Source organism: Gossypium raimondii, chromosome 11 (genome assembly GCF_025698545.1).
Source record: "Gossypium raimondii isolate GPD5lz chromosome 11, ASM2569854v1, whole genome shotgun sequence".
NCBI lineage: Eukaryota > Viridiplantae > Streptophyta > Magnoliopsida > Malvales > Malvaceae > Gossypium > Gossypium raimondii.
In genome coordinates, this window is record NC_068575.1 from 32,369,940 (window position 1) to 32,387,396 (window position 17,457).

At 33.3% G+C, this 17,457-nt stretch overlaps 1 non-coding gene across 1 annotated transcript; it reads right to left on the reverse strand.

Annotated features, from left to right (window-relative positions):
* Positions 1 to 12,648: 12,648 nt before the first annotated feature.
* Positions 12,649 to 12,755, reverse strand: LOC128035030 (small nucleolar RNA R71). Its single transcript, XR_008191434.1, has one exon. It is a non-coding gene; the product is annotated as a small nucleolar RNA R71 (small nucleolar RNA).
* Between the last annotated feature and the right edge of the window lie 4,702 nt (positions 12,756 to 17,457).

The following is a 17,457-nucleotide window of genomic DNA, read 5'->3' on the forward strand; positions in this document are numbered from 1 at the left end:
TGCTCTTTTAAGTGAAGGGAAGTTTGGTTGACATTTTTTTTTACAATTTGACATATAAAATTTATATGTTGACCAAATGCTGGAAAATTAGCATACATACTCCCTTGTTTAAAGAGCCTTGAGTTGCTGTTTATTGATTTTAATGCTATGTATTGTTACTGTTTGCATGCTGTCATAAATTGAATTAAAGTTTTTGTTTGAATGTTTCAAATTGAGCATTTTCATATTATCTTAAATTGAATTAAGCTGCTATTTAGTGTTTCAAATTGGGCACTTTCATGCTGTCATAAATTGAATTAAAGTTGCTGTTTTAGTGTATTAAATTGAGCATTTTCATGCTGTCTTAAATTAAATTAAGCTACTGTTTAATGTTTCAAATTGAGTATTATTATGTTGTCCTAAATTAAATTAAAGTGTTGCTTCAGTGTCTCAAAGTAAGCATTATTATGCTATTGAAAAATTGTTAAGGATGCTACTTGAAAAATATATTTCATTTCAGTCCAAAATTTAAGTATATTTACTGCCTTAATTAATGTCATATATTTCTCATGTTATGTTGTTTAAAATGTGTAAATATTTTGTTTAACTGTGTTTTAAAGTGTGCAAATTGTGGCGGTTTATAGTGAGGGTGCAAGTAAGACTAAATGTAATTATTGTCAAAAGGAATTTTGTTGTGATATGAAAAAAAATGGTACAGTGTCATTGAAATATCATATTGATTCATGTAAGAAAAATCCTAGTAATGTTGTTGACACTAGTCAAGGACAACTATTTTTACCTAGAAAGGGAGTTGAAGGGTGGGAAGGGAATCTTTCAACTTGGAGATTTGATCAAGAAGCATGTAGGAAAGGATTAGCACAAATGATTGTGATTGATGAATTACCTTTCAAGTTTGTTGAAAGTGAAGGTTTTAAGAAATTTATGTTTGTGGCATGTCCTAGGTTTCATATTCCTTCACGAACTGCTATGACTAGGGATGTTTATCAATTGTATTTAGATGAAAGGGTCATGATAAAACAACTTTTGAGAAGTTCTTGTTCTAGAGTTTGCTTAACTACTAACACATGGACTTCTTTGCAAAGAGTTAATTATTTGTGTATCCCTGCTCACTTTATTGATAACGATTAGAAATTGAATAAAAAGATTTTAAACTTTTTGTCCAATTTCTAGTCATAAGGGTGGTCCATTGGGATGGTGATTGAGAAATGCTTGTTGAATTGGGGGATTGATAAGTTGTTTACTGTTACTGTTGAGAATGCAAGTTTAAATGATGTTGCTGTTGGTTATTTGAGAAAGAAATTTAACCCTCATAGGGGTTTAGTTCAAAATGGTAAATATCTTCATATGAGATGCATGGCACACATTGTGAATTTGATTGTTGTTGAAGGCTTAAAGGAAATGAATAAATCTATTGAACGTGTTAGGGGGCTATTAGATATGTGAGACAATCTCCAGTTAGATTAAAAAAGTTTAAGGAGTGTGTTTGGTGGAAAAGATAGAGTGCAAGAAGATGTTGTGTCTTGATGTTTGTATTAGGTGGAACTTGACCTACTTAATGTTAGACACTGCGTAGAACTTTGAGAGAGCTTTTGAGAGATTTGAGGAGCAAGATACAAACTTTAGGGCTAAACTTGAAAGGGGAGAGGGTTGGCCTAGTATGGATGATTGACATAATGTTAGAAACTTGAGGGATTTCTTGGAACACTCTTATAAAGTCACTTTGCGTATATCTGGCACTTCATATGTCATGTCCAATAATTTTTTGGATGAGCTTTCTGAAATTGATATTCTTTTACGAGATGCTCAGTTAAATAACAATATAGATTTCAATGTTATGACCATCAACATGAAAGAGAAGTATGATAGGTATTGGGGTGATATTGATAAGATGAATTTGCTAATATTTGTTGCTTGTGTTTTAGATCCTAGACAAAAACTAAAGTATCTTGAATTTGCACTTAGTGAAATGTCTAGTTCTGAAAAAGCTTGTGAAATGATGCAAAAATTGAAAGAATCTTTGTATGAATTGTTTGATGAGTATAAGCCTCCACTTCATAGTACTTGTAGCCAATCGTGTGTGCCAACACATGTTTCTCTCGATGAACCACAACAAAAAATGAAAAGGCGAATGCAAGCTTTGTATAAAAAACGTGAGTTGAAAATTTGTGTTGAGGATAAAACATCTGAGTTGGATAAATATCTAGCTGAGGCTAATGAGGAATTTGTTGCAGATTTTGATATTCTATTGTGGTGGAAAGTGAATAGCCCTAGATTTCCCACTCTTTCAGAAATAGCCAGAGATGTGTTAGCTATACCGGTTTCTACGATTGCTTCAAAGTCTACATTTAGCACCGGGAGACATGTGCTTGATCAATATAGGAGTTCTTTAACTCCTAAAATTGTACAAGCTCTTGTGTGTACTCAAGATTGGATTCGAAAATCATCATCACAAAAAGACATAAAAAAGATTGAAGAACAAATCCAAGAGCTTGACAAGACTAAAAATGGTATATTTATTGTTTTATTTTAATAGTTTCAATTTTTTTTACCATATCACTCCTAGTTATTTAATTGATTCAATGTTTAGACTTTTCTTGGAATGCATCAGAGCCTACCTTAAAATCATGAGCCTTCGTGAGTTGAAGGGTATGCTTACTATCTTATTCTTGTTAACTTATAATCTATTCTTTTGTTTATATTATTTGATTTTTTTAAATGCATATATTTCTATTATATGCTAAATTTTTGCACATGTTTTTTTTGTAGGTTTAATGCAAATGGAGATTTTTTGGAGAGAAGAAATAGATAAAAATGGAGAATATTAAAGACTTACATTTCAATTATCTGTTAATTTTAAGACTAAGGTAATGTTAGTGATTCAAAGACTTATGTAATGTTTTTAATTATGTAGTGATTCAATTCGGTTAATTCGAGTAATTCGGTTAATTCGGTTAATTCGGGTAATTCGGTTAATTTGGGTAATTAATTAATTTTTATCCAAAAATAAAAAACATATAATTTTCGGTTAATTCGGTTAACTTAACGAATTAACCGAAAAATTTTTGGTTCAAATAATTTTTTTGAAAAAATTTCGGTTCGGTTAACGGTTAAAAATTTTGAAAGGTCGGTTAATTCGGTTAATGTTATTTCGGGTCGGTTAACTGATTGAACACCCCTAAAGTGGAGAGAGTTGATGTTTTCTCTCCCATTCGGGTATTACTGGCCCTTGTTGCATTATAAAACTTCGATTTGAAGACTAGAAGTCTTTCAGCTTCCAAGTTTGAGCACAATTTAGACTTGGTTGACATTTTGTAAAATTCAAGTTAGACCCATGACAGAGCATAGAAAATGAGGTGTGATAAATACGAGTCAAGGTAGAGATTTGTGGATGTATCTAGCATTTATCGGAAAGTTGACTTGCCACCAGATATGGTGGTAGTTTTGGTACATTTCAACACTTTAAGGGCTTGTTTTGTAGGCATTTTAAGATTAATTATGTTATTTTCAGCACTACCTTAAGTACAAAAATAAACATTTTTATGCATAAATTGAAGTTTATTGACCTATTAGGCCAATTTGGGCCTTAGGTAGTTCTGATGTGTTCAATTGAGTGTGCATGATAATTATTTAGCGGCTTAAGAGCCTCATGGATGATACCTGGGTGCAGCACAAGTTCCCAAGACGCAACATCTAAAGCCGGAAGACCAAATGCAACATGTTGATGTCGTGTCGCGATATAGGGCTAAATATGGAGAGCAAGTATCGGGAAGGCTAAATTAGTCTGTACCATTGATATATTCTGGGATTAGGGCTTCCACTTGACCTAGTTAGGGTTTCAAAACATCTCTATAAATAGGGAGGCTAATCCTAAGTTAAGGAAAGCCGATTAGGAGCTATAATTAGTAGATTTAGGCTTTTATTACGTTTCCAAAAACTCTTTGTTCTTTTTGACTAGGTTCGATTTGAACCTAAGTCTTTTCTATTGAAGTATTGACCACCGCCAAACATGCAAACCTTTGACTAGAAAATACTACACCAAAAACATAAGAAATTATAGCAACGGTGTTCACAAGTATACGAGTCAAATAGTAATATAGCATTTGTGTTACAACAGAACACATGGAAGTATTCCGAGGATTGTACCCAAGAGTGAATGGACTAAATCTATAGAAAATCTCTTTACAATAACAAGTCTAAATATTAGTGATTAAATTCTATATTACGATGTATCATAAAAGAGATTAATGTCAGAAATTAAATAACTAAAATAACTAAACAATAAAATAAACAAACAACCAATTCAATCAAACCAATTAAATAACTAAAATAACTAAACAATAAAATCTCTTTACAATAACTCATTTTAGGGGTTGTAATTAACTTTGGATTAGAGTTTTAGGGTGGATTAGCTATTAACTAACTAATTATTACCTCTCAATCTCTAACTGATTAATTAATTGGTTGATACTTGCTTATCTCTCGACCTCACTTTTTAAACCATGGTAAATTATGATTTACTAGACCAAACTTATCTCCCGAGCTCATTTAACCTATGATTACTTCCTAGAGTTGTTAAGCTTAAGGTTTAAAAATGCATAATTTAAAATAAATAATCCTATCAAGAAACCCTAAATCCTTTATTAATCACGTCTCTATCCAGTCGTTAATCTCCCCTAAGGGATTTAGCCACTCATGATATTCAAAATATCAAACTCAATTGAATTAAACATGTAGATAACACGAATAATTTGGAAGAGAAAAGAGATTAGAATAATCCTGATTTGATGTTGAGTGGAGCGCGGACAAGAAAATCTCTCGATTGGAATAACAAATCTTGTTTCTTGTGAAGGAAAATAAATTGAAGTACTTCGATATTATAAAAGAAATCTTGGATTGAAACTAATTCCAAGAAGAAAGAACAAAGCGTTTATGAAAATCAAAGGAAAACTTAATCTAATCCTACTCATAGACTAGGAGGGTTTTTTTTATGTGTCTAAGATAACTTAGTTATATCAAACCCCTAAGGTTTTATTTATAGGAGTGTTGGGAGCTTGAATTAGGTCTTCGACACATACTAGGTCTTTGTATAAAGTTAATTATGTAGACGAAAATATCCCTAGAATACTTGGCCACCACGTCGAGTCTATGTCATGCCATGCAAGGCCTATTGTGCGACACGATGACCGCTTATAAATTTGTTATCATTTATAGTAGAAATATCACATTAAAAAATTAAAAGAAATTAAATTAATGGTGTCTGCAACTATACGGGTTAAATTGTAATATAGTTAATGTGTACAACGAAGCACAAAAAGTATTCTGAGGATTGTACCCAAGGGAGGATGGAATAAATCTAATGAAAATCTCTTTACAATAATAACTCTAAATAGTAATAGTTAAATCCTATATTACGGTAAACCATAAAATAGACGAATATGAGAAATTAAATAAATAAAATAAACAAACAACTAAATTGATAAAACTGAACAGGAAGATTAAATCGCTTCAAGGGTTTTAACTAACTTTGAATTAGGGTTTTATGGTGGATTAGCTATTAGTTAACCAATTATTACCTTCTTGTCTCTAACTAATTAAGTAACTGGTTGATACTCACTTATTTCCCGACCTCACTTTCTCAACTAGGATAAACTACGATTTACTCGGCAAAACTTATCTCCCGACCTCGTTTAGCCTACGATTACTTCCTAGGGTTGTCAAGCCTAGGGTTTATGAATGCGTAATTTAAACCAACTAACCCTATCGAAAAACCCTGAATCCTCCGTTAATCATGTCCCCATCTGCTTGTTAATCTCCCTTAAGGGATTTAGCGACTCATGTTATTCATAATCTCTAGCTCAATTGAAATAAATATGTAATCAACACGAATAAGTCGGAAGAGAAAATAGATTAGAATAATCTTGGATTTGATGTCAAATAGAGAACGGAGTAGATAATATTTCAATTAAAATAACAAATATGATCACTTGTGAAGGCAATTAAACTGAAATAATTCGATTAAATAGAATCACTCTTGGATTGAATTCGATTTCAAGAGGAAAGAATAAAGAGTTTATGAAAAATGAATGAAAGCTAAATATAATCCTACTCCTAAACTACTAGGGTTTTTGGATGCGTTTAAGAAGACTTAATTACAGCAAACCCCTAAGATCTTATTTATAGGAGTGTTGGGAACTCGAATTAGGTTTTCGGCACGTCTTAGGTCTTCATATAAAGTTGATTGTGCAGACGAAAATAACTTTGAATTGTAACAGTCTGTTTTTAGTGAAATCATAACAGTGGTTTTAGGACTACAAATCTAATGAGTAAATTTTTATTTTATTATTATTTTAATGTCTATAGGATGTTAGTAAGGTCATATTAAGATTTTATTAAGAGATTTTTATGTTTGCATGATTAATTAAGTGAAAAGGACTAAATCGTAAAAAAGTGTAAAAGAAGAGTTTTATTAGTTAAAAGGGATAAAACGCTATGGAAAGGAAACCAAATGGACTTAAGGTATTAGTGGATGTTAAGGTATTAGTGAATGTTATTGAGAAGGTTTTGTGGTAGTTTTAATGAAATAAAAGGTTAAATTTGGAATTAGTTAAATTAAGTAAAAGTGTTAAAATAAGATGAATTAATAAATCATCATCTTCTTTATTCCTAACCCTAAAAGAACCAAATTTTCATTGTTAAAAGAAGGGAGCTTTTGGCTATGGCAGTTCTTCATGCATGGTAGGTTTTTCAAGCCCCTTTTTTAATGATTTTTATGTTTTCGGGATCGTTTTAGTTTAATCTAGCTAGCTCGAGGATCAATTTGTAAAACTGTTAAAGATTTAGGGTTATTCCATGAATGCTATTTTTTTATTCTTGATGTTTAATGAAAGATTATAAGCCTTTATTGATAAATAAACAAGTTTTGTAAAGTGATTTTTGATGGAAATGACATTTAGGGACTTGTTTGTAAAAATGGTCTCATGGTAAATTTATGAAATGATAGTTTGTATGGATTGATTTAAGTCCCTAGAGAATTTAGTTAGCTTGAGAAGAGGATTAAAATTTTTAATATTAAATTTATGAACTTAAGGACAAAATTGTGAAAAGTTAAAATGTTAGGAGCAAAATAGTAATTTTGCAAAAATGAAATGTGGACTAAATTGAATGCTAGGGATATTAAATGAATTAAATTTATCTATTCAGATCAAGATAGACCACGTATGGATCTAGTCGGGGAAAAGCTAAAGCGTCGGATTAGTCGATTTTGTTACTACGCCCTAGTTGTCTAGGTAAGTTCATACGTACAGATTACTATATTCATGTTATTCTATTGTGTGTTATTATGTATTTAGAATGCTATTAATCAATGTATATCCAAAGAAATGCTATGACAGTTTTCGAGTCCTGGTTGAATTTTAGGAATTCGTAGGATACAAGTGACATGTCATTAGGGATTTCATGTACGGGTGCTGGTCCTGAATGTCCTATTGATGATTGAGGTTTTACATTTGTTGTGGATACTCCACAGCTCGTGTGAGCAGCATCGTGTAGCCTACATTCTGACCCACAGCTCGTGTGAGTAGGCCTATTTTACAGCTCATGTGAGCAATGATGTAAAGGAAATGTTACGATTATATGTTTAAGTACACTTCGTGTGAGCTTTCCTGAGTATCCGATGATATTCTAGTTGGTTAACGGGTAAAAAAAGAGATTGAAATGGTAAGTTTCCAAAAGGAACTATGCAATTAACGATTGATTTGGAAGCTCATTGGGGACCTATCATACTATCTAGCATTAATATCGGTAGTTTTTGATGTTTTGGCCAAGGTTATAATGGCATGTATAGGTGGACTTATAATGATATTTAGTTGAATGCTTAGATGAAGATTTGGTATGGTACATGATGCCTTGCTAGTTTATGTCATTGTGGCTATGTTGTTGCATATTTGAATGGCTCAAATGGTATGTGTTTAGCTGGTTTGATTATGGATAAGATATGGCATGTTTTGGGAATCTATTGAGCTAGATGTTGATGATTGGAATGTGGTAACAAATACATGTTTAGGTAAGTTATGGATGAATGTATTTGAGGTGCCTTGTATGGCATATTGGTTGATTCATTTTGGACTATTGAATTGGTCATTACATGTAAGTTTTCGTCATGTTTTGATGTCTTGATTATGTGTACAAAAGGCCTTTAGGTGTGTGCATGGTTTGGTGATGGAAATGGCTTTATTTTGGGCAAATTTATGTCTACACGACCTGAGACACGACCATGTGACTCAGCCGTGTGTGACACACAGCATGGCGACATGGCCATGTGTCCCCTACAGGTTCCTTTGCTTGCAAGTTAGTTAGTTACATGGTCTAGCGCATGGCCTAGCACATGGGTGTGTGGGGCTGTTTCGAGTGTTAGACGGCCTGGCACACAGGTGTGTGATACGGCCATGTGACCCTACTCAGAGAGTTATACTGGTAAGGACATCGGCTCGGACACGACCGTATGTCCCTAGTTTGAAGGTTACATGGCTTGAGACACGGGTGTGCGTCTCATCCATGTGAGGCACACGGCCTGGCCGTATGGCCGTGTGACCTCTGTTTCTAAAATTTTGTGAATTTTTCATAAACTTCCCAAATGATTTCAAATTAGCCCCTAATCATTTCGAAAGTATTTTTAGGTCCCTGAGGGCTCGATTTAGGTACAATATGTATGTGAATGATTACTTTATATTGTGTTTATGATAATGTATGAAATGTATGTGTAAATGTCATGTTTGTTTGGTAATGCTTCGTAACTCTAATCTGCGATAGATATGGGTTAGGGGTGTTACATGAATAACCTCAATAACCTTGAAATTCAAGGTCTATGGTGCCACACTACATGCAAATTATGCCTTATTGGTTCCGTTTCATGCTTTGATGGCTCATGAAGCTTGTGCGTCACTCGTCCCTTGATCCACATCAATTGGGGCTATAAATCATCATCATACACACTTAATTATAGAAATTAGCACTACCTAAGGCCCGTGTTGGCCTAATAGCTCACAACACTCACAAAATGTGTTAAAAATGCTTATTTTTATTAAATTTTACTACGAACTACTAAATACCGAAAATGTAATATAAAATACTAAATTGGCTAGAAAACAAGTTCTTTAAGTGCGAAAATAGATCAAAATTACTACTGCATTTGACATCAGGTCACACGACAAGTGATTTGTGCCTTGTTTAGATTTGTGTCGTGCTTTCACGGCTCAGGACGCTCGTGTATCACTCATCCCAAGTTCTTACGTCCATTGGGCCTATATAATTCATCATCCTACACACTCAGTTACACAAATTAGAATTACCTAAGGCTTGTGTCAGCTTAATAGGTCACAAACACTTACAAATTGTGTAAAAACACTTATTTTATTAACTTTTAATACTAAACTACTCAATACCGAAAATGGAATATTAAATACTAAAATGGATAGAAAAAAAGTTCCTTAAGTGCAAAAATATGCCAAAATTACTACTACATTTGATGTCAAGTCAAATACCCCCACGCTTAAGTCTTTGCTTGCCTTCAAGCAAACTAAACAAAAACAAAAGAAAAACCAAAAAACAAACTAAACTGAAAACGTAAAAGAAACATGCAAGAAAATAAAATGTACTTGAGCTAGCTTGATATAAGAAATTGGAAAGAAATATATTAATAAGATAATGTAAATAAAAATAAAGCTCTAGCATGATACAAAATTGACTCACAATTTTTAAAATTAGACGGATTAGTTCACTAAATTACAAAGCAAACAAATAAAGAATATCAAGTATAGGTTTCCATGAAAACAAATATATAAATATAAAATTATGTTCAAGTGAATATAAGTGTTAAAAATATCAAAACTTGGCACAATGCCATCCGTATTAGATACTACCTAAGTCACATCGGACTTTTCGTCTTATAACGTTCTACGACTTAGGTTGGTTTGAATTTCAAAGAATAGACTTGACAAAATAGTTAAGCATGAAAGTAGTTTGACACATTATATTGTCGTCAAAACTCTCTCAAGTATACATGTAGCACACCACCTTATATCCACTTCTCTCACCTTTCTTATTTCTCCATTTACTAAGGCCTACTATAGTATTCATAAGTACAATCATTCAAGCTCGTATTTTTTTCAAACAAATGTGAGCGCACTTTTTTTTCAACTCACTTTGCTTTAATTTTTTTCAAGACTTTCTCGATTGGCATTTTGCCTTATTTTTTACAAGATCAAGAAATCTTATACTCACTATACCATACGATTCCTTAGTTCACTCATGTTTTTAAGACATTGGACATAATTTTAGTAAAATTTGTAATTTTACGTAATTAGGTGTTATTTTTACATAATTTCACTTTATTATGCTACATGTTAATTTTTGTTTCTACAATTTGCTGTAGTTGGACCACTGAAATGATAAATGTGGAAGCCAATAAAAACATAGACATGAACATGAGTTAATATCCATTTCATGTGGATGGCAAGACAACAAATTTGACCCAAAAAAAGTTGATTAAACCCACTTGAAAGTTGTTTGTTGAGAAGGGCAAGTCTGCTAACTAGTTGGGTTGTTAAAACCGTCAAATAGGGTGGAGAAGAGCCCAATGCAACTAAGTCATGAAGAGTAGCCAAAATTAGCTTTGGAATAATTTAATTGAAGATCCCTACATATGTAAAAAAATCACAAATCAACCCTCAACTAATACCTTGATTGTTGTCCAACCCCATACCATGAAACAAGGAAGAATCGATCACAAAATCAAGTAACCATCAACCCCTAATCCCATAATTCATGGCTGGCCATCCAAGGGATATTATTAAGGGATGTGCATGCTAATTTTAGTGAACTCCTAAGCAACCCCTCAAGTATATATAGGCCCTTCTATTTACCTTTCATTTCATCCTTAAATCCTTCAACACTCAACTTTCTTTCCTCTCTTCCACACATAAATCCATCCATCATTCCATTTATTTTAGCTAGCATCTCCTTGAGAAAACCTCTCTTGGCCAACCACCTTGAGGAGCAATTTGCGAAGGAGCAATTGCAAGAATTAGAGAAAGCCACCATAATCAGTCTTCAGGGAATCACCGAACTCATCAAAGAGTTTCTTCTTCCTTTATCTTTTCAACTGTTCTTAGTTTTTCAAACATGATTGCAAATTGTTTAAATGTTTTTTCATTAATGATGATGACTTAAATTTGTTTTAGCTAGAATAATTGTAAGGATTTGATTTAATTCATTTAATTCATGTTTATGTTGTTTTGTGCCTCATTTTTTCATGCTTCCAATTAAAATCATTCATGTTATTCATGCATTAAAATATATTTGGATGCATTAGAATTAGATTCTTAATCCTAATAAGATGGTGCTAATGGATGCGATAATTGGAAGGTGCATGCTTAATTTATATCCGACCTAGAATAAATTAAAGGTTCGTAATAACTTGAGAGAGCATTATTACCTTGCATAACTTTAGTTTTATGTGATTAGATTGTTTCAAACCTAACCCGTCCCTATTACTTCACATAAATTCTAACGAATCCTTAGTATAAGACTTCGAAAGAACTTATATGATATTCTAAGTTAATGAATGATCGAGTTGCCATGGATTTTTTCTGGAACATTGTTAAACATGATTAAGAATGAATTGAGTCAAGCATTGTAATTGTTCTAGCTTATTCATGTTATTATTGTTAAAACTTTTGAAATCACTGCTAAAACCATCTCATTGCATCTTATTTCATTGCATTGCATTTAGGTTAATTCATTTGCATTAATTTAATTCTAACATTCATCACCTTAAAAATATTGTGTTTTTCTTAACCAACTTGTGAATATTAATTTTAAATTATCGATTTAAACATAGTCCCTATGGAGACGATCATTTTACTTATTTATTACTTGATAGCAACTGTGTACACTTGCATATTCTGTCACGACCAAGTTTTTGGCGCCGTTTCCAGGGACTATTAATTTAATCATTATTTGTGAAATTATTTCTTGTAATTTGGTTTATTTATTTTTATTTAATTAATTATTTTTTATTTTTTTGTGATTATCTTTTAAGGTGTTTATGAGGACTGATCGTATCATCGATTTACTCCCTGTAGAAATTGAGTGGACATTTAGACAAAGGAGACGAGAAAGACTAGCCCAGAGGCAAGCCGTAGAAATGGACCCTGAAAATCAAAATAGAGTTCAAAGGAATGGGGCAGCTAATGCTTGTAATCCAATCTTTATTGCTGATGATAGGGCTTGAGCTATAAGGTAGTACGTTGTGCCACTTTTTAATGAGTTAAATCTAGGAATTAGGAGATCGGAGATCGAGGAACCACAATTTGAATTAAAGCTTGTGATGTTTTAGATGCTTCAAACAGTGGGCCAATTTAGTGGAACGCCTACAGAAGATCCACACCTTCACTTTAGATTATTCATGGAGGTGAGTGATTCCTTCAGAATAATCGGTGTAACCGAAGATTCATTGAGGTTGAAGTTGTTTCCATGTTGAGAGATAGAGCATGAGCATGGCTAAATTCTTTGCCACTTAGCTCAATTTCTACAAGGCAAGAGCTAGCTGAACGCTTTCTGGTAAAGTATTTCCCACCTAGAAAAAATGCTAAGTTGAAGAATGAGATCATCACTTTTTAGCAAATGGATGATAAATCCTTATACGAGGCATGGGAAAGACTAAAAGAGTTACTACACAAATGCCCTTACCATGGATTCTGCATTGCATCCAGCTGGAGACATTTTATAATGATCTCAACTTGCACATGGACACTGGAATGGTGGTAGATGCTTCTGCGAATGATACTCTCCTATCTAAGTCTTATAACAAGGCTTATGAAATCATCGAAAGAATAACCAGTAACAACTACCAGTGGTCGATTAATAGAGAAACCTAAGGAAGACAAGTAGTAGGAGTGCCTGAAGTATACGCCCTTACTTCACTATCAGCTCAGGTATCTTCTATCTCTTCAATGTTGAAACAGTTTACTACTAATGGTTTGAATAATATTGTAGCCTGACCACCAAGTCAATTCGACAATGTTTCTTATGTATATTGTGGGGACGACATTGACCGCCTCTAGATGTACTAACGTCCAAAGTGTGAATATTGCAGAAAAATATATAAATGAGGTGGTGTTCGCAAGTATACAGGTCCGGTTGTAAGATAGTTACAACAAAGTAGGTAAGTACTTTGAGGATCGTACCCAAGGGATTGCAGTTTGGGGAAAACTGTTATCAAACCAATTACGGGAAATAATTACTAATCTACTTGAGTCACAAATTAGTATTGTTAATATTGAAGTAAGATGATACTAATATTAATTAACTAAATAAATTGAATTAAAACTAATTCTACTCCTAAGTTCATGTATCGACTTCTCCTATCCCTTGTGTTGACTACGCAATCTCCTTTAGCCTAGATCCAATTGTTTTACCTAATTAATTATTGATGCAATGTTCTAATCAATCAACTAGTCGTTACCCTAGCAAGATCTCTCAATCTTTCACTAAACTAACAAGTCCATAAGAACTACTTATCTCTCTACCTCACAGTCTAGACCGATTTGGGGCTAAGGTAAGTACTTCGAAGATCGTACCTAAGGGACTTCAATTTGGGAAAACTATTATCAGACCAATTACGAGAAATAATTATTAATCAACTTGACTCACGAATTACTAGTGTTAATTTTGAAGCAAGATGATAATAATATTAATAAACTAAATAAATTGAATTAAACCTAAATCTACTCCTAAGTTCATGTATCAACTTCTCTTATCCCTTGTTTTGACTACTCAAGTTTCCTTTAGTCTAGATCCAATTTTTTTACCTAATTAATTATTGGTGTAGAGTTCTAATCAATCAACTAGCCTTTACCCTAGCATGATCTCTCGATCTTCTACTAAACTAATGTGTCGGCAAGAACTACTTATCTCTCGACCTCATGGTCTAAATCTGTTTGGGGCTAAGGTGTTCTCGGGTAGACCATACCAATTTGGGTTAATTCCCACCTAATTGACTTCCTAGGGTTGTCAAGCCTAGGGTTTAAGTTTTTTCTTTCCCAAACAGCTGATCCGTTAAGAAACTCTACCTTTCAATCAATTGATTAAGTTGATACAATTGGAACATGCGAAATATGTATAAACCATAGAAGGATTCTAATCTTTACATAGACATTCATTTAACAATGTTAAAGAAAGAGATATAAAGAATAGAACAAGGAAAAGAGATGCTTATGGGTTTATCAAGGTAAAAGCGCGACTTTGAAGAAATCTTCACTCATGATCATCTAATGTTGAAATAAGATATTCTAATTACACGAACACAAAATAAACTAAGAAAAACTAAGAACAAAGTAAAAATCTAAGAAAATAGTTTGTGTCTGAATCCCCCCTAAATTGTGTTCAATGGAGCCTATTTACAACATTAATGTTGGTCGTCGTCCTTAACCTTGGTCAACTGATGTTTTTATGTTAAAATTCATTACGTAAACCAAAACACCCTCAACTCATTAATACTTTCACATAGAAGGCCGGTGTCACAACATCCACTAGTATGTCGTGACATCGAAGACAATTTGCTTGGCTTAGACTCAGTTTTAAGGGTGTGTCGCGACATCCACTAGCTATGTCGCGACAATAAATGCAATATGTTCATTCTGGTCTTCTGCTCATTATGTTTTGACATTGGAATTTTTTGTTGCAACATGGTGACCAGCTTTGAGCTCTCATGCCTGCAAATGGTGTCATGCACACTTACGAAATACGTTAGTCTTCCTTTAGGCCTCTTTCATCCCTTAAGGTAAAAAAAAACAACAACTCAAATCACACTTTTTATTAAATGGAAACTAAAATAGAAAAACTAAATAAAACACAATAATATTGCTTATATTCAAGCTCTTAAAGTATGAAAACTAGTTTAATCTATTGTAGAGAATTACAACAGATCAGACATTCGTTTGAGAATTGTCCATCAAATCCCGAGTCTGCTTATTATGTAGGGAATCAAAACGAGAATAGAAGTGGACAAGGACCACACTTCAACTTCTATAACCCTTCATAGAGAAACCATCCAAACTTTTCATGGAGAAACATAGGAGGTGGACCAAACAACTGTAACACCCATAACCCGTATCCATCGACAGAACAATGTTATGGAGCATTACCAGAGTTTCAAATCAAACGAACAAAAAATTTTAAACATTTCAAATTATATCGACAATCATATTAAAACTAATCCAAAACATACATATTGTCCTTTATACGATCCCTTGAGACCCTAAAAACATGTTAGAAACAAGTCAAGACTAAATTAGAAACTTAGAGAATTTTTCAGAAAACATTGAAAATTTTCAACACTGTAGGGATCACACGGCCGTGTGGCTAGGCCAAATGACTCACACGGCCAAGAGACTTACAGGCCATGTGGGCATTCGAAGTAGGGACACACAACCGTGTCCAAGCCCATGTCCGTGCCCATGTAACTTACTGACTTGGGTCACACGGCCAAGCCACATGCCCGTGTGCAAGGCCGTTCCTGACTTACAACCCTTTGAAAGCTACAGGGAACTCAAGGCCGTTTCACCTGGCTATGTGTCACACACAGCTGAGAGAAACGTCCGTGTGGACAAAAATAGGCCATTTTACAAGCCATTTTCTCACCCATGTCCAGCAGTACCTACAACCAACTTTGTACTAATATTCAAGCCATCAAAAAGGCATCCAAACCTTGCATAATCAAGCTATAAACATATGGTATAATAACATACAACCAATACGCCCAATGAAACCTCAAATGATAACATTTAAACATGTATAATCATGTATTCAATTTGGCCAAAATGATTAGTTAACTTATATGCATATTTGCATCAATACATATAATGTAATTTACTTACCAAAAATATACCAAATGGTACTAATCATGCCATCCAACCACTAGCATCTATAATCATTTAAGCCATTCAAACAAAGTACTAATTCTCAACATTTCCAACAAGTCACAAGCCATATATAATATGCATTTTCAACGATCATTTCATCTTCCATCATTCAACCATATTAAGTCATTCATCAACCATTATAAGGCTAATATTTACATGCCATTAGCTAAGCTTATATCATCATCAAAGTGGTAAATCAGAAGCCAAATTAAATGGCCATTTCCAACAACCAAACACATGGCCAACATTAGCCAAAATACCTATACATGCCATTATAACCAAAATTAAACAACCGAATGTACCAAAAGAGCCGATAGATAATGTGATATAACTCCGACAAGCTTCCAACCCAAACGAGCTTCCATTTCACAATAAGACATGAAAAGTAACACAAAGTAAGAATTTAAGCTTACTCAGTTCATATAACATAAAACATTACTTACCATTTAATCACATATTAAGTAAGTAACATAGAATATTCCAACCATAATTTGGTTAAAGCCTATGCATATACATCAAACAAGTTAGCCATGTAAACATATAAATAAACTAAGTAAACATGGATGAGAACAACATATAATTATGTTTCATATCTATGTATCATCCATTTCCAAATACCATGTAACAACATTTCCATGTAATTTATATAAATCCTTGTATAGTTCATATCAAACTCTTACCATTTCGTATCAGAATATTGCCCATTAAACCATTTAGAATATCGTTGGATACTAGGGATAGCTCACACATAGTGTGCTAAATCATATAACTGTAATCCGTCAAATCCTGTACATGTATGCTCATACGAGTTGTGAATCTGTATGCTCACTCGAGCTGTAAATTGGTATGCTCTCACGAGTTTTAAATCAATATGCTCTTACGAGATGTGGGTTAGAACGTAGCTACACGATGCTACTCACACGAGTTGTAGAGTATCAGCAACACATGCCGGACCTCAGCCATCGGTAGGACTCTGTAATTATCGTACACCGTTCGGTATGCAATTGGTATATATGTATGACATTTCACAACACGTGTATAATTCAATTAAAAACACATAAACTCAATTTAATTACACAAACTTACCTCGACAAGTATATGTAGATACTGAGGCGATTAATCCCAGACTTTCTCTTTTCTCCGATCTAAAGTCGTACGAGGTCTGTCTTGATCTATACGGATAAATTTACTCAATTTAATATATAATTCATCAATTTATCCCAAAATCATATTTTGGCAAAAATGGTCCTATACTTTTAATTTCTTTACAATTTAGCCCCTAGCTCATAAAAACGGAAATTCATGAAATTCCATCACAACCAACTATTGCTGAATATGAATTAGGTCCCTGGCATGCCCTATATTTCATTTACTTCACAAATTCACCATGTATAATTTTCTATTTTTCAATTTAATCTCTAATTGATAATTTCATCAAAAATCTCTTTACAAAAGTTGTTTCTCTAACAACAACCAT